This window comes from Ambystoma mexicanum, chromosome 5q (genome assembly GCF_040938575.1).
Source record: "Ambystoma mexicanum isolate Mex_15411 chromosome 5q, UKY_AmexF1_1, whole genome shotgun sequence".
In the NCBI taxonomy this organism is placed as follows: Eukaryota; Metazoa; Chordata; class Amphibia; order Caudata; family Ambystomatidae; genus Ambystoma; species Ambystoma mexicanum.
In genome coordinates, this window is record NC_090933.1 from 304,365,708 (window position 1) to 304,384,982 (window position 19,275).

Consider the following 19,275-nt stretch of genomic DNA (forward strand, 5'->3'; position numbering starts at 1 on the left):
CCATTTCTGCTTGCACCAGAAAAAGCCAGGTGGCACCTGTGAGTCTGTTTGGTTGTGTACGCACCTATTGCTATAGCTATCAATGAAAAATAAAGTGGTCTAAAACAATATTTTTAATTTCCAAAAATATAATGTTCTGCTCATTTAACAAGTATTTTGGCTTCTTTAACTGGTGCAGTATCTCTGGTTCTTGGATAGTTAGTATTTCTACATTGTCACAATTATCCAGAAAGTAGTCTAACCTTTCAATGTCTGCTTTTCACAACACGGTGCCAGGCTCCCATGCTGCTCCTCAGCAGTCTGCTGGGGGTAGCCATGGTGTTCAGAGAGGCATTGCTGGAGTGCTCTCAAGTGAAGATGGAATAAGGCCTGGGAGCCACATTGTTCAGTTCTAACATGAGAGGAGCCATCATCTTTGATTCTCCTCATACAGACTAAGAAAACAGGGTGGTGTTGAGTGTGCTGCATGGGAGTAGTGGTGAGAATTAGTGGATGTAATGTGTCTGGGTGTCAAAGGTGAAGGGAGATTGGATGGAATAGAAATCTAAGCACAGAGGGGAAAGAGAAAGCAGTAGACTGATGTTGATACACTATTGGTGTTGCTTCTCTATTGTTCTTGTTTTTTTTATAGGTTTTTATATTTCAATTAATACATATATGTTGAATAAATAGTACATACCTTTCATTCCTAGGGTATGATTAACTGAAATTCAACTTTAAAGCTCTTGTTCAGAGGTTTTGTAGTGTACAGTTTTCAATTTTCAAGCTATGGCAGTAGTTTCACCTCCTCTTTCCTTTCCTCCTTCCATCTCTCCCACTCAAAATCCTCAATGTTCCTCAGTGTTTCCCCCTCAGTCACACTTCTTCTCGTCCCACTTCTCCCTCCACGTCACTCAACAATCCCTCCTTCCTTCCTTGCTCACCTCTCTTCAATGGAGTAAAAGAGGCCCCACAGCCCCGCGGTGCGGGGGGCTCTGCTAGCACATGTCCTGGGAGGGGGCCCCACTTGGAGAAAACGTTTTTTTTTTGTTGATATCTTTCTTTTTGAATTGACTCTATATTCATAAAGAAATTATTTCTGTAACAGAAATAATTTCTTTATGAAGGCAGAGTGACTACAAAAAGAAACTTTCTTTTTGAAGTCTGAGGGCTCACCTACCCCATGACATGGAAGACCCCAGGCTGGAGGTCTCCATGCCATGGGGTGCGGGAGCCCTCTGACTTCAAAAATAAAAGTTATTTTTTAAAGTCACTCTGCCTTCATAAAGAAATTATTTCCATTATGGTTCGGTCCTTAACAGAAGTCATTTCTTTATGAAGGCAGTGTGAATTCTAAAAGAAACAATTTATTTTTTAAGTAATAGGGCTCCGCTCCACCCCAGGACGTGTGAGTGTATTTTGAAATGGTGTACACTCAAATGTGTAGGCAACTGCCTGGGTGTGCCTGCATGGTGAAAGGGTGCACACTTAAATGTATAGGTGCGTGCCTGGGTGTGTGTGTCTCTATGGTGAAAGGGTGCACACTTAATTGTACGGGTGGCTGCTTGGGTGTGCCTGTATGGTGAAAGGGTGCACATTTAAATGTATGGGTGGCTGCCTGGATGTGCCTGCATAGAGAAAGGGTGCACACGTAAATGCACGGGTGGCTGCTTGGGTGTGCCTGTATGGTGAAAGGGTGCACACTTAAATGTATGGGTGGCTGCCTGTGTGAGTGTATGGTGAAAGGGGGCACACTTAAATGTATGGGTGGGTGCCTGGGTCTGTGTGCCTCTATGGTGAAAGGGTGCACACTTAAATGTACTGGTGGCTGCTTGGGTGTGCCTGTATGGTGAAAGGGTGCACACTTAAATGTATGGATGGGTGTGACTGTATGGTGAAAGAGTGCACACTTAAATGTATGTATGGCTGGGTGTGCCTGTGTGTATATGGTGAATGGTGTGTGTGCTTGTGTTCAGGGGCGCAACAAAACTTTCATTTCAGGGGGCTAATCCTTCAAATGTTGAGATAGGTGCAAAATTCACGGGTGGTGGAGGAGGGGCAAACTTATTTGTGTGGGGGCATCTAACTTCCTTACACATTTTAATTAGACTATTCCAGTGCCGCTTCAATGTTACAAGCATTTAACTCTCTCCTTTACATCTGAAAGCACCCACTAATGGACTGCTGTGAGAATGAGTTGTCTCCTGTTTCCTCTCTACCCTTCCAATCACTCCCCTGGCATGCAAGTACTAAACCCACATCACAATTTATATTACCTAAAAAATGTGGCATTTGAATGCAGGTACGCTAGTAATTACTTGCCCCTTGTGAACAGCAAACTTCAGGTGCTGTTTAACATCTGTGTCCTGTCCGGCAACTGCTCTGAAGGTCAGCCAGTTTGAGTCACAATAGCCCAAAATTTCAGGGAGGGAGTGCTGAAGCCCAGTCAAATCAATTGTGTTACACCACTACTTGTGTTTAATGCCTTGATTACTTACTGGTAATCATCATTACTCCTAGCCCTATTCTTCCTTGTTCCTGTACTTGTGTATGAGGCAGTACTTAAGTACTGGAATGAGGTAGAGGTACATGGAGATAATACCTGACATAGCTACCTGTAATCTTCATTACTCCTAGTCCCACTCTTCCTCATTGCAGTACTTATCTATGAGGCAAGGAGTCTCATACATAAGCTCTGGGACAAGCAAGAGGGACATGAAGGTAATTCTGGGTCAAGGAGTTGATTTTGGAGGTTGTGATTGGGTGTGGGCAGCAGAGGTGATGTGGGGGGGCAGGATTGTGCGATAAATCATAATGCTTGTCCACGTCCAGACTAAGCAGGCATGATATGTTGTATTAGTGGCTAGAGAGGTATTTTGGTGTAGCCAGTCTGGTCATTCCTCAGTTTGATATGACTGTTTTTTAACTATGGATTTCTGATAAAGTAGTCCTGCTATGTATAATTACCTGGCTAGACTGGCATTTGGGTTCTGCCAGTCTAGCCATTTCTTACTGCAGCATTGTATATTTTTCTGGGCATCTGTGATACAATGATATGATATAAGTAATTTATAACACACCTGTACACAAGAGTTTCTAGGTGCGACAAGCAAGGGAGGGAAGACAGAGGGAGGTCAAGACAAACAATCTTACTAGGCCTTGTGTCATTCAGATCGTGAAAGTGCGAGAACGAGAAATGCGAGGTGAAAGAGATGGGGCAAGTGCAAGGAAGCGGGCAGGGGAAAACAGGGCAGTAATGTTCTGAGTAAGTGCAGCCAAGGCAGCGCGGCTCTGGGCAGTGCAAGGGGAACAAGGGACTGTAGCGTTACAGTTACAGCATCTATGTGTGTGGTAGGCCCAGATGCAGTGCAAGGGTGACTCATCAAGAAAGAGCCTGGACTCAGTGAGACTCTGAGCATAGCCAAGCAACCAGTCGGTACAGCAAACAGGTAGGTCAGCAGGGGCAGGGAGAGAGAATAAGCAGGGGAGAAGAGGAAAGTATTGAGCTGCTTCCGGAACTTCAGTTGGTCTGCTCAGGTTTGAGAGGGGCAGGAAGGCCCTTCCAGAGGGAGGCACCTGCAGAGGCGAGATCTACCCCCCACTCTCGGCCTGGAGAAATGTCTAACCCTTATAGAGTCGGAGGTAGCTGGGGGAAGGGCTTAAGAAGGATGGTATTTTGGAAGAGAGCGTTGGATGTAGTGTGGGCCCCAACCCCAGAAAGCCTTGTGGACAATGCAAAGGGTCTTGTAATGTCCTTTCATCATTTCATCACGGGACCCTTCGCGAGCTCCCGTGATGGAAGGGTGAATAGAACATAAAGACGTATGTTTGGAATGCTTGTTTCAAACGCGTCTCATGTCAGTTGCTTTCCACGGTCGGTGGGGCCAATTCACTTGTACTTAGCTATTAATATAAATAAATAGCTTGCCTATAAATCACGTCTCCCTGCGTGTAATTAAACACTTCAAGTGGCGACGAGGATCTTCTGGCCCCACCGCCCCTTTGTGTGTCCCAGGCTTTCATCCAGCCGTGATTTATGTGCGTGAGCAGGCCCTGCAGCTGTCATAAAAGCTGTGGCCGCTCGCTCTTCTTACAATCAACTCGACTTCCAGCGACGGCTAGTCAAAGTCAATTAAGTGAGTAAATCCTTAATCCTGATTGTGTTTACTTTTAAATAATGCCGTCCGGACACGCCTCTTGGCCTGTGCTGTTAAGCTTACCGTATTCGACAGAATAGAGGTGTTTATTTTTTGTCAGTTACAAGTTTTCCATCTACCGTAATTCTCAGTATAAAGGCGCAATCACATGGAAAGAGAAGGTACATTGAACTGATAAGCGTTTAAATTTACAGGAAGTCATATTGTTGGCTGATAATTAACCATTTCAAGCCATCCACCCATATTCTCTACACTGTGTGCAAGTACATTGAAAAAAAAGAAACAGAGAATTAAAGTGATACATTATTGTACTGCAGCAACTCCCTGCATTCGAATTTAAAAAGAGACATTAAGGAGACCGTAATTCACATATTTGGTCAACCCTTTCCAATTTGTGGCACATATATTTGGTGGTCAGCATGTCTTTCAATAGTGTACCACCGCCAATGTTTTTTCTTTCGGATGTTGGTGAACCAGCTATTCCATGGAAAAGATGGATTAAATCATTTGAACATTACGCTGGCGTTGTGTGTGGTCAGAATTGCAGCGTGGAGAGGAGGAAGTCTCTTTTAATGCATTGTTTAGGCCCGGCGGGGCAGAAAAAATTTGAAGATCTACCAGATCTACTTTCTGATGAAGATAATGACTTAAATGAATGTGAGCGGTCAGTGAAGAAGATGGGAAAACATTATGAAAAAAAACTGAGCACTATTTTGGAACGTTATAAATTTGGGAAAAGGACTCAAGGAGAGGGTGAGAGCATAGAACAGTACATCACTAGTTTGAGAAAGCTAGCCAAGACATGCAATTTCAATACTCAGTTGGACGAGAGGTTGAGAGATCAATTCATGCTGGAGTGTAGGAGTAGCAAAGTAAGAGAAAGATTATGGGCTGAGGACGACCCCAACTTGGACACTGTCTTACGTGTGGCCAAGGAAGTGGAGCACTCTGAGAAATGTGTTAAAGAATTAGAAAGCAGGATGCAAAATACTGATATTAAACATGAAATTTCAAAAGAGAAGCATAATACACTTACTACAAGTAAAGAGAATGAACCCATTGCCCAAATTTCAGGAAATTCCAATAGGAGATACAAATCGGAAAGAAACGGGAGATTACCGTGGAATGATGAAAAAAGGAAAAAACCAAGCTCCAGAATTTATAACAGTGATGTGAGAAAGAAAAGTCCACACAGGCGTGGAGACGACCCTAGAAGGAAGAACACAGGGAGATGTTTTAGATGTGATAGCATGGATCATTGGGCGGATAACCCGGAATGTCCTGCTTTGAAAATTATATGTGGGAAATGCAAAGGCAAGGGGCATTACGCACGATGTTGCAGAAGGCAAAACACTTCCACTAACTGGATAGGAAGCGATGAAAATAGTGATGAAGATGAAGAAGAATGTGTGTTTGTCGTGACAGACGAAGAAAATGAACAAGAAATAGAAAGCCCCAAGGCCATAGTTTGTGTTGATGGAACCAACATGCACATGATGATTGATTCAGGTGCAAAATATACCTTGATACCACAAATTTTCTGGGACAGGAAGAAACATGAATACCTGCATGAACCAGACATAAATCCCAGAGCATATGGCGAAGTTAAAATAGATGTCATTGGATGGTTTTGGGGAGCACTCAAATTCAAGGAGAGGAAAGCAAATGGGAAAATATACATAACAAAGAAGGGGAGAACGCCTTTGTTAAGTTGGACCCACCAATGCAAACTCAAAGTGAAGTTGGATGCTGCGTCGGATGAGTCTGTATATTCAGTTGAAAACAACGCTGGAAGACTTCAAGGAAACAAGGAAGTCGCCAAGGAAGCTGATATGGTGAAAGAAATTTTCAGGAAAGACATCGGATGTCTGCGTGGGTTTGTTCATGAGATCAAAATGAAGCCAAGACATGTTCCTGTTGCGCAGAAGTTACGCAACATCCCGCTTTCAATGAGAGAAGAAGTAAGAAAGGAGATTAAATTATTGGAAGATCAGAAAATCATCGAGAGAATAGATGCCAGTGAATGGGTTTCACCGTTAGTTGTATTAAGAAAAAAATCCGGAAAATTGAGAATATGTGTAGACATGAGAGAATTAAATAAGTGCGTGATCCCGGACAGACATCCACTCCCCAATATTCAAGAGATTGTATCCACTATTGGACCCTCAAAGTATTTTTCCACTCTGGATCTAACATCAGCATACCATCAGGTTAAACTTCATAGGGATTCTAAGAAAATGACAGCCTTTATCACGCCTGATGGGCTGTATCAATACAGAAGATTGCCATTTGGATTAGTGTCAGCTGCTTCAGTATTTCAGAGAATCATGCACAAACTATTTGAAGGTGACAAAGGGATTATTTGTTTTCAAGATGACATACTGGTACACGCCGTCAACCAGAAGGTGCATAATGAAAGATTACAACATGTCTACAAGAAGTTATATGAAGCAGGTATGACCCTTAGTAGAGATAAATGTAATATAAATCGTAGCGAAATCGATTATTTAGGACATACCATATCTGCTAGCGGCATAAAACCAAGGAAGCAACTTGCTGATGCCATAATGAACATTTCAAGACCAGAGTCAAAGGAGGGCGTGCGTACGTTCATTGGAATGGCAGAGTACTATTCTAAGTTTATAAAGGATTTTGCCATACATACTGTTCCGCTACGTGAACTTCTAAAGAAGACGTCATTTGAATGGAACAGGGAGTGCGAAGAAGAATTTGAAAATATCAAATCAGAATTAAACAGAGCACCATCATTGAAGAATTTCAAGAATGGGAGGAAGACTATAATAACAACAGATGCAAGCAACCTAGGGTTAGGAGCTGTTGTCACACAAGAAGTTGAAGGAAAAGAAGTTCTTATCGCGTTTGCATCTAGATTGTTAAAGGGTGCAGAAAGGTCGTATGCTGCAATAGAAAAGGAAATACTGGCCATCAAGTGGGCAACAGAAAAGTTCAGGAGTTTCATCTGGGGAGTGGAGGTGGAGATTCGCACTGACCACAAACCATTGATACATGTCATTATGAATAAAGGTTTGGACAATGTATCTAACAGAATTAAAAGATGGGTTGTACTTCTGCAAGAGTACAACTGTACAGTACGATATGTACCAGGAGTGAAGAATCGTGCTGCTGATTGTCTGTCGCGACTTACCAACAATTCTGAAGTAGACAATGAAAGTGAAAACAATCCTGAAGTTGTCTTGAACGTTGAAGCGTTTTCCATATCCAAATCTGAGTGGGAAGAAGCGGAGAGACAAGATGATAGCATAAAACAGTTGCAACAAATTATACGAAGCAATGGAAGTTTAAAGAAAGTTATGTTTGAAGGGTCTGGTCTCATCGAATACTGGAGAGTTGCAGATGAACTCAACGTAGCGAGTGACAGAATTATGAGAGGGGATCGAATAATTCCACCTAAAAGTCTAAGACAAAGAATCATCGATCTGGGCCACGAAGGCCATCAAGGAATTGTGAAGACTAAACAGAGAATACGCGATGATTTCTGGTGGCCAGGATGTGACCTGCAAATCGAGAGAACCATCAGAGAATGTATCCTTTGTAATCAGAGTGACAGGGCGTGTGTGAGTGCAAATTACCCTATGGTGAAAACGAATATTCCAGGAAAAGTATGGGATGAAGTAGGCATGGACATACTAGGGCCTATTCATTGTGATGGTAAACAACAATTTTGCTTGGTGGTCATTGACCTTCTGACCAGATGGGTAGAAGTTTTAATCAAACCTCATATGAGTGCTAAAATAGTGATAGATTTTATGTCAGAGATATGCACTAGAGAGGGTTTCCCAAGAAGCATATTAACTGATAATGGTGCCCAATTCAGGTCAAAAGAGATGGAAATGTTCTGTACCAGTAATTCCATTGTGCACAAAACTAGTGCAATATACCACCCACAAACCAATGGGGTGGTTGAGAGATTCAATAAGGTGCTCAAGGATGCTATTCGGTGGGCTTGGTCAAATGGGCTCAACTGGGAAGAAGCAGTGAAAAGGAAAATAATTGCTCACCGTTTTACTCCCCATAGTACTACTGGTCTATCACCTTTTGAGTTAAGTAGAGGGCGCAGAGCAAACACCAAATTGACACCATCTTGGTTGGAGAGGGAGACCATAGTAAGAAAAGATTTACTGTCTACAAGTCAGGCATGGGACAAGGTCTCTTTACTCGACCCAAACATTCAGCCAACGGACAGTTTACACATTAACAAACAAAGTGCAAGATGCGTCAGTTACAAGTGGGAAACACGTTCCACCATTTTAGAAAACAGAACTACTTTAGAATAGAAATCAAAATGGCAGACAGACCTAAAATGGTGGCTAAGTTGAACTAAGATCGGAACTTTGCAACGCGGTTTTCTTCGCAGAGCAACTGGGTTTAGGCCAATATATACAATAAAGGAGGCACAATATGATATCCCATTTAACAAACCCTCCTTTTGGCCTAAGCCAAGCGCTAAACTACTTCTAGTCACTTTACGAGTAACTCCACGTCTCAATGTCCATACATCCTGAACAAAGCAGGATCTGATACAACATTCGAAACAATTTTTGAAAATGGAAATGTTGGAGAGTGTGGAGATGAAATGGCTGTTTCCCCAGGCCCCACGGGCTCAGGGAGAGTCTCTGACGCACTCTCGATGCTGTTTGATGTTCTGTGTCTTCTGTAGCATTTGGCAAAGGGAAAGGAATCCTCTTGATGTGAGATGTGTGGATCCAATGCTTCCTGCGTGCCACTCACACTGCTTTCTGTGTGACCAGAAGAACTTGATGCGGGCCCCGCCAACGAGGTCCGAGGCAAGAAGATCGTTCAAACGAATCGGTCAGGACCCAGTCTCCCAGCCATATGCTATGACCTGGGCCCTCGTATTTTACAGGTAAAACCTCTCGCACCTGGTGATAAATCAAATACAGATTTTTAGTTAACTGTCCACAGTAGTCATTAAGAAGTACATTTTCAACTTCGTGTAGAGAACAGGGCTTCGGTAAGTTCCAGATGTTGTCTGGCCTACCCATGACCACCTCAAATGGAGAGAGCCCAGTCTTAGTTTGAGGGGTCGTTCTCATAGACAATAACATGATCGGTAAGGCATCTGGCCATTTTCATTTGGTGCCCGCACATGTCTTGGCGAACTTGTTCTTGATGATGCCGTTATGTCTCTCTACTAAACCAGCACTCTGAGCGTGCCTAGCCAAATGGAACCGTTTATCGATCTGTAATCCCACGCATATCTGCAGAATTACAGCAGCGATAAAATGTGGATCATTGTCCGACCAGATGACTCTTGGCAAACCAAACCTAGGAAAATATTCCTTCAGCATGGTCTTCGCCGTTGTCATAGCAGTGGCATCTTTGACAGGAAAGGATTCACCCATTTACTCAAGGCACAGATAACCACTAGTACGTATTTGTAGTTATTGCAACGTTCCATTTCAATAAAATCGAAGTGGATTACCTCGAAGGGGACAGAAGGTGGACCAAAACTACCCCTAGTAGTCGATGTGCCCTTCCCTACATTATGCTGCAGACAAATCATACACCCTTGGACAAAGCACTCAGCTACTTTAGAGATTTTGTCATTTACCCAAACACTTTGCAACATTTTGGTGACTTTACGTGCACAAATATGGGTGGGACCATGAGCCATAACAACCATCATCGTAACGTATGCATCAGGTAGTAACCATTTCCCCTCTACTTTATCCACCCAACACCCATCATCACCCAATTTTGCCAAACCCTCAGCCCATTTCTTAGATTACTCTAACGTGGCATCAGCTTGAATATTTTTCACATATTCAATACCCTTATCCAAAGTACAGGCATTTGTGGCTTCCCTTGAAGTAAACATTTCTGAAGAGAGATCAGTGGCAGTCTGTTTGGCTATCTGGTCAGCAAAAGCATTCCCTTTTCCTAGATTATCTATAATCTTCTGGTGTGCTGCGCATTTCATAATTGCTAGCTGAATAGGGAGTGCAAGCGCTGAGAGTAACTGTACTGTCAAGGAGCCATACTAGATTTTAGTGCCATGTGAGGTCAAATAACCTTGTTCTGCCCAAAGTCTGCCAAAGTTGTGAACTCCCCCAAAGGCATGCTGACTGTCGGTATATATATTTACAGTAAGCCCTTCGGAAAGTTCACAAGCTGGGTCAATGCTATAATCTCAGCGGCCTGTGCAGAAATATGCGTGATTCTTTTGGTCTCCACGACTGTGCTCAATGTGATGATTGCATAAGTACCATCTGGGAGTTTGAAACAGGAGTATCACAAAACAGCTCCCCTTGTGGATCGTTCAAAGGAGTATCTTTCAGATCAATTCTGCCTTTTGTCTCTTGCTCTGTAGTGTAAAGGCAGTCATGTGACTCTTCATCACTGCAAGCAGGAAAAGGTAAGAGTTCAGCCGGATTGAGAACACAACATCTCTGAATTTTAATGTGCGGTTCAAACAAGATCAATTCATATCTCGTTAATCATGTGGAGGTGAGATGTTGCGTTTGTGTTCTGTTTAATAGAACATCTACAGAGTGAGGTACCATTAGGGTTAAAGCATGGCCTAGGACCATTCCCTCGCTCTGTTTTACAGACGCAGCAGCAGCAGCGACAGCTCTCAAACATCTTGGCAAAGCGCATGCAACAGGATCAAGGGCAGAAAAAAAGTAGACGCACAGCCTATTCTTCCCTGCATGTTCCTGCGTTCATACAGCCAAAGCACATCCATCACGTTCATGCATATACAACACAAAGGCCTTTTAATGGTTTGGTGTGCCCAAAACTGGTGCCGAGCACAATGCAGTCTTGAGCAAATCAAATGCTTACTGGTGTTCCAAGTTCCACGGCAATGGCGAAGAAATGCCCTCCTTCGTCAAAGCCAACATTGGTTTAATCACTAAGGAAAAGTTTGGGATCCACTGCCTACAGTAAGAAGCCATTTCTATTAAGGCTCTGACTTCCTTCTGTGTATTTGGGATAGACATGCTAGAAATGATTTTTATCCATTCAGGCATCAACCTTCTTCCCTCCTTTGACAGGAGATAGCCTAAATAGGCGACCCCCTGTCGAAAATATTGAAACTTTTTAAGTGAAGCTTTGTGTCCATGTCATGCTAAGTGGATAAGCAACAATACAGTGCCCTCCTTACAGTCGCTCTCTGAGTCAGCAGCTAAGAGTAGATCATCTACATACTGAAGCAGTGTACAAGTGATAGGCAACTCAAGTGTGTCGAGCTGCTCTTTGAAAGCCCTACTGTAGATACTAGGACTCTCTGTGTATCCTTGCGGTGCACGGGTAAAGGTAAACAAGCGTCCCCCTAAGGTGAACACGAACAAGTATCTACTGTCTTTGTGTATAGGAATACTAAAGAAGGCGTTCTTTAGATCCACAGCACTAAAGTGAGTAGCTGAAGCTGGAATCCTAGTTAGTATTGTCGTCACTTCGGGTACAATGGGAAATTGTGGAGCAACAATCTTGTTGATGGCACGTAAATCAATAATGAAACGGAAAGGGATTGCATTATCACCTTTTTTGTACACGAGCAAAATCAGACTATTTCACAAACTACCTGCAATTTCCTCAATCACCCCACGATGCACAAAATCGGAGACTATGCATTTCAAAGCCTGCTCACCATCAACCGAAATCTTATACTGGGGAATACGTGGCAACTTTACTCCATGTTTCAAAATAATCTTAACAGGCTCAATTTGCAAAACACTAACATCATTATCATCAATTGCCCATAAACACTCCGGAACATCACTGAATTCCGGCGGCAAAGGTCTGGTCAAGAACTGAGAGACACAAAGTTGCTGTGGTGAAAACGTCAAACGCACTCCATCAGAAGAACAATGAATTACTGCATTTAATTCCTTCAACAGATTCAACCCCAACAAATTCTCTACGCAATTCGTAGTCAAAAGGAATAAACAGTGGTCCGTAAATGGACCCAAAGTAATCGGTACCGGCGACGAAACCGGACAGACTACTGGCGTGCCCGAAAACCCTACAGAAACACTGGTGTGCACTGACAGTGGAATGTTTGAAACCCGTGAATGGTCAATGGAACACTTTTGTGCCCCTGTATCTATCAAGAATAGATGTTTCCTATTTCCCACTATCATCTCAATGTAGGGCCCTTTCTTATTAACGGGAATAGGCTTTGGTTCCAAACCCTGCTTCGGCAATCCTAATGAAACAGAATGTCATCAAAAGGAAGTTCTTCGGAGAGGTAAGCAGCAGAAGGATGATTGAAAATGTTTCTTTTATCAACACTTGATGCATGATTATCCTGTCAAAAAGGTTGCTGTGAATCCTGCGAAAACTGACTTCTACCAGGGCCCCTTCCCCCAGGGCGGCTTCTAGATCATCTACCCATATTACCAAATGCGTTATTCGACCTCTGCTGGAGGAACGGGCATTGTGCAAACCAATGACCCTCTTGTCGTCAATAAGCACACTGGTTTATGTTTATAGGACCCAATGGCGCATTTCCCTGTGGAACATACTGCCCCTCAATTTGGCCTCTAACAATTTGCTGCGATAGAACCTTTGTTTTTAAGTCTCCTTTTCTCTTTTCAACTCATTCTTTTTCGTTATTGACACGATTCCCATACTATTGAGCCATATGCAATACTTCTGACTGAGACCTGGCATGCCAAGCACTCTCCGAAGATATCATTTGCAACTGGATGTCAGGCAGTAATCCACGCACAAATTTGTCCACAAATAGTCGTTTCCCAGACTCTGTACTCAAATCTTGTCCACTGAAATCTGAAAATACTTGTTCGAACCGATTAAAGAACTCGGTAGCACCCTCAGACTTTCCTTAGACACAGGCAGGAAGCTTGTCCCAAATAATCCTCTTTCCAGGAATTATAGCTTTTAATTCCATAACCATTCTATCAGGCAAAGTCAATATTACCTGCGGTGGTCTCTCGCCAGCTGGCCTTTCTCTATCGAGCCTATCCATATTATCCCATGTATCTCCCAACCCTGGTACATCATCTATAGTCCTAATCTGCTTCCACAAGTCGATAGGCAGGAGTACGGGAAATAACAAGTCAATATCCCTTAAGCTAAATACTGATGATTGAAAAACAGACTCTATCTTTTTGTAGAATCCTGTTGGATTCTACCTAATATCGGGAACAGATTGTTTAATGGGGTTCACTTCCTGTCTCAAGAACGGGACGTGAACGAACTGCAACACATAATGTGCAGGGATGTCTTGAGCAACTGCAACTGTTCCAGGATCGGTGGGAATCTCAACTTTTGGGACATATGTCGGAGGATCCTCTCCCATAGGCAACTGAGAAGTAGGCAATTCTGAATGCTTACTAAGCAACAGAGCTAGATCGAGCGCTAAAGCAGCTGAAGAAGTGTCACACAAAAAAGCCCTCTTATAAATATTCAGTAATTCTGCGGTACAAAACATTTTTTTCTTTATACATTAATCCTGCAGGTATTCTACCATGACCTGTATCACTTTCCTCTGCATTTCTGGCGTATACTGACTATACTTGTCCTATACTTCAACATAATTTATCGATTTGTCTGAAATCCACCTAATCGCATCTTTCATACAAATTTGTGTTTCCTCATTTATAGATTTACAACAAGGAAAGAACCGTTTCTGTACGAACATAGCGTCCAAACTATCACCATCTACATCTTCATTCCGTAACCTTTCCAACTCCCTTCTGTACTCGAAAACCCTCTCAACATGCTCATGTACTTTCTCTGCAGTATCTCTAGAAAATTCTAAAATATTCAGACCCCTTAACCCTTGTGGGAGATCTATATCCTTTAACCTGTTCCACATTATACGCAAATGAGCTCCCAATCCTTCAATAAAAACGTTTTTCTCAGGAAAATTGTCTAAGTTATAGAGTGTGGCCAAAACATCAGCTTGTTCGCCCTTCTCCATGCAATGTCTAGCCCATGCAGTCAATTCATGCTTTCTCTCTGGAGACACAGTATTAAGAGTTACAACCCTCGATCCCGCTCCCCGATCAACTACAAGTGGTGCAGAACCACTTGGAAGAGGGAGAGTAGGCAAACCTTGTACATTCGGAAATAAAGGTGCTGTCACTGGTGCAGCAGGAAAACCCATCGGACCCGCAACAGGAGGCAAACGCAGAGGAGCAGGTGGGGGAGCAATGACAATAGAAGGAACAACAGCCTGAGGAAGAGGAACATTAAGAGGAGCAATAGGAGGAGCATGAGGAGCTACGGAAGGAGGAATAACAGCAGGAAGAGGAACATACAGAGGTGGCGCAGTGGCACCAGGCCTACGTTCATTTAGAAGTTTGTCAATCAGCTCATCAGTTACGTAAAAGTCTTTAGAAGGATACATTTTCTGGATACCAAGTGAAAAAGCCCTATCCATATTCCTAACTGACACAGACTGTTTATTTTGATCATATAACAGTGCTTTTTCGGCGTTCGTCATATGACGGCACGCATGTTTTTCCCTACTCTTCAGTTGCTGCATAGCTTCTTTCTTCCAATTCTGTAAAACATCAGATGCAGCAGGTCTAGCCTTTTTCTTTAATAGTATGGATTCTAGGTATTCAATACGAGGAATTTCAAAACTACCATTGATTGGCCACTGAAGTTCGGAAGCATGTCTAGTTTGTCTGTGCTAAATATCATTAAACACTATACTACCAATGTCATGCTTATAGTACATAGTACACGCCGGCGACACCTCCATTGGCGCCGGTCGGCCAAATTCCAAAGATTGTCTGTCACTGCGTAATAACGCCCTGAAGCAGGCAAACAATTTCCCAGGCATATCAGAATACTAGTGTTGCCTAGTCAATAATTGTACTCGCGAGTGCAATATGCCAAAACTAATTATCAGGATACTTAAGAATCGGGTCACGACTCACCTGATCAAATCCTAAGGAGGTCCGATCGGATTTCAAAGAACTAACAAAGGTCCCACGTGGTTGGTGATTTCGGCAAATTTGCCTGCCTCGATATATGGACCCTCGTCAAGAAGCCGTCTCGGACCGCGGGCTCACCGTCCAGGGATCGGGTTGTGCAGTGCTGCTGAGGTGTCTCTTCTCATCCAAGAAAGGAGCCCCCTTTGTCACCGTCCGATCCCGGTCTGATAGCCGCGTCAACCTTCAATGAGATGGGATGAATCTTGAGGGTCCCTATTCGGGCGCCATCTATAAAAGCAAGAGAAAATATCGAGGCTGAGTACCCCAAAAGGAAATACACCAAACACGGGCTTATAAAGATTCACAGATCTTTATTCTAAAAACTGTACAGTTTACAAAGAAACAAAGTATCAGATACAGAGAGCTATCTGGCCTTCAGTACATCACAGCAAATACCAGCCCTTTCGGTGTGAGAACTGAGAGGTACTGGACGCCTAAACAGTTGCACATTTTATACATTTCCAATTATAATGTCCAGCCCCTCTACAGGTTAATGATACTCGGTCTAGGGGTTGCGCCGAGTTAACTTCTGACTTAATCAACTATATGCATGTGGATCATCTTCAATTTGTATGTAAACAAGTCACAATGGCAACAGTGTATTCTCAGATTTAACTTTAAGCCTAAACACATGTCCTATACAATGTAGTTCAGCAAGTGTCCACGTTCAGTATTTAGACAGCATTGTAGTTGATGTATGTCCGCGGATCGGACTTGTTGGTCTCTTTAATTGACCCAAACATTCAGCCAACGGACAGTTTACACATTAACTAACAAACAAAGTGCAGGACGGCTCAGTTCCAAGTGGGAAACACTGTCCACCATTTTAGAACACAGAACTACTTTAGAATAGAAATCAAAATAGCGGACGGACCTAAAATGGCAGCTAAGTCAATCTAAGATCGGAACTTTGCAACAAGGTTTTCTTCGCAGAGCGACTGGGCTTAGGCCAATAGATACAATAAAGGAGGCATGATATGATATCCCATTTAACATTATGTTTATTGGTATTTTCTGTTTCTGTGATACCCTTTCTAGCTCCCTTTATTTTGCAGTCCACACTTTACTGTGCTTTCCTGTTCTTGTTCAGCTCAGCTTGTCTGTGTTTTATAGTTCTTTGAGCTTGCTGCGTTCTGCATTTTAAAGATGATCCTTAGGACACCCCACCCATGATCAGACACACAACACTAATTAACCTCTTAAGTGCCATTGAGGTTCCCCCCCAGTGCCAATGGGTTTTTTAAAAAATTGCGGTATTCACCGCCCAAACCCGCCAGCATTTCCCCCCTCATTAACCCCTTAAGTGCCAGCGACGAGCCGGCTCGTCGGTGGCAACCTGGAGCGGTTTTTACCGACGAGCCGGCTCGTCGCTGGCATTTAAAGGGTTAAGAGACTGGTGCAATTAAAATAAAATCTCAGCACTACAATGGCTGAAATATTTCCTCACCAACTGAATAAAAAAACACACTTACCACATTTACATCAAAAACTAAAAATATCACCAACAGTGTACCACAAGGGTCAAGCTTCTCCCCACTTCTCTTCAACATCTGCATGACCCAACTAATGGAACTCATTCAAACCCATGGACTGGCAGCCTACAACTACAAAGACAACACCCAGCTCATTTGCAAGATAACCTCCAACGGAGACCCTGGTAACTCCCTCAACAAATGCCTCACCGACAAACATCTCAATGACAAACAACAATCTCAAGCTAAATCAAACTAAGAAAAAAATAATGATCTCCTCACCGGAAAAAAATAAAACAAATGCATACCTAACCTGCCAGCGAGCATGGGCACCCAACCGGAGACAGTGACATTGATAACAAAGCTGGAAATCCTCATGGGCAACAGCCTCTCTTTGGAACCAAAAATCAATGCAATAGCAAAAAAGTTTCTACCTCCTGCAATTAATAAGAGGGATCTTCCCTTACCTTAAATTCCCACACAGGACCCTTGCGATCATCTCCTTGGTATTTTCCAGAATAGACTATATTTTCTCTACCTTCCATTGCCAGAATACCTCTATCCCTCTATGCCTCAACATGACACTACAAGAAAAGTAACTTTGGATGAACTGTCTTCTCCTATCTGTTAGCCATATTATGGAACTCTATACCGAATAACAACAGCAGACCATCTAACATTCAGGAAACAAATACAAACCTTGCTTTTGAGATAAACATAGATGTGTGCCTCTATACATCATACAACTGGATCAAAGCATTCATGGGACAGTAAGGAATGACAATAAAACTACTGAACACCCAGAGATCACCAGAAGCTAACTAACCACCGCCTTCTCTTTTCCACATCCCCACAACTCTCACAACTCTCACATTCTACACATGCCCAGAGGGCTTGTGAAACAACTCACTAAAACATGCAAACCACACACCCCTCTCTAATCATGCTACAACACCATTATCTGCAGACAACAAACAACTCAGACAATGCATTATACCCTTCTGGAAACACCAAGCACAGCACACATCAAACACACCTAGAAAGCTCACACGCGCACACACCATTTTCACCTGGTTCTACAAACATCAACAGATGAACACAAGTTCTATCCTATTACTCTCTCTCTCACTGACCAGCCATACCCACTTTTCTTACAGACTCAAATGAGTGCCTTGAGACCATGCAAAAGTCAGAAGTGCAGGGTATAAATCAACATAATATACATTACATAAAGGTACCTGTAGCAGCAATTGTGGGCAGGGGGCGTCCAGGCATTCCTATTAATCAAAATACTGCTAAGGGTTTACACCACATCCATTGTCGTATATTTGTCTTTGTATCACCCTTTTCTACAGCTCAGGTGTTAACGTGCATGTATCTTTGGTTTCTGAGTGCAAGTTGTTCGATACATATTTACTCAATGTGTGATCTTCTGCACATTTCTCTTGTCATATGCTCATATTCTCTGCCCTCTGTATCAACCATTAGTGGGTGACTCGGCAGGAACATATAAACATAAATATATTCAGTAAGAATAATAAGGACACCACAGCTTCCAGACAGCTTCCAGTGAAGTAAATCCATCCGTATTTCATTAAAAAAAACCTTGTCTCTGTATCCTGATTTTTAGCCATGCATGAATGAAACAGCGTAGAAACATAGAAAACAGATTACTATTTTGGTACCTTCAGAGTAGTTAATTTGTTATACTAAGATCCCCATAATTCCTAGGCAGCTCTATCCATCATAGTAGTAGTAGAAAGGCTGTTCACTTTTCAAACTGTGCAAATATAGGAATACAGTACACTAGTGCTATAGAAATAAAAGAAAATGACTTTACATCAATCATGTTTCTGCATCCCATGCCCTATCTTACTGTGACTATTGTATTGTCAATCTCTTGCATCGCTTTCTTTTTCCACCTACTTCCAGGACTCCTCGGATTACTAGTGTCTGTGTACTTTGTTTTGTAATGTAACCATTGTATTGTATACCTACCCCGTCATGCCCATTTCTCTTCTTCCCCTCCAGGTCCCCTGGGATTACCAGTTTTCTGTATTATGTTTTGTACTTGCAGTCTCACGCTCTCTAGTACTATTGTAGTGTCCATTTGTTGCTGTCATAGCTTTCTCGACTAACTCCACTAGGGCCCCCCAAAGGTCCAGTGTTCTTGTTCAGTGGTGTACTTACTTGTTACTCCCTCTATTGTGTGTGATCCCTCTGGTGCCTCCCTCCTTTTTTGCCCCTCTTGCATCCCCCTCCTTGTTTGCCCCTATTGTACCTCCCTCCTTGTTTGCCCCTCTTGCACCTCCATCAAATGTTTGCCCCTTGCGTGTGATCCCCTCACCCCCTCCTGCCTGAGCTGCCCCTCCACCCCTTACTCTCTGCCCACACCCTCTATGGAGCTATCTGTCTTCCATATCTTCTATAATTGCTATTCTATCGACTATCCCATCCCACTCAATAGGTCTGGTGAGAATAAGCTCAAGAGGGACATCCTGGTCTCCAATCCAGGCCTCCCTATCGCTGATACCTACACCACTGCTTCCTTCCAGACAGACCGTCACCGACATCCATTTTGTCATTCCCTCTCCGGGCCTATGGACCCCCCATATGGTCTCTGTTCTGTCTCCTTTTTCCTCCTCTCTCATTAATGGTGGCATCCAATTGGGGCCCTCCTGGCCCCATTGC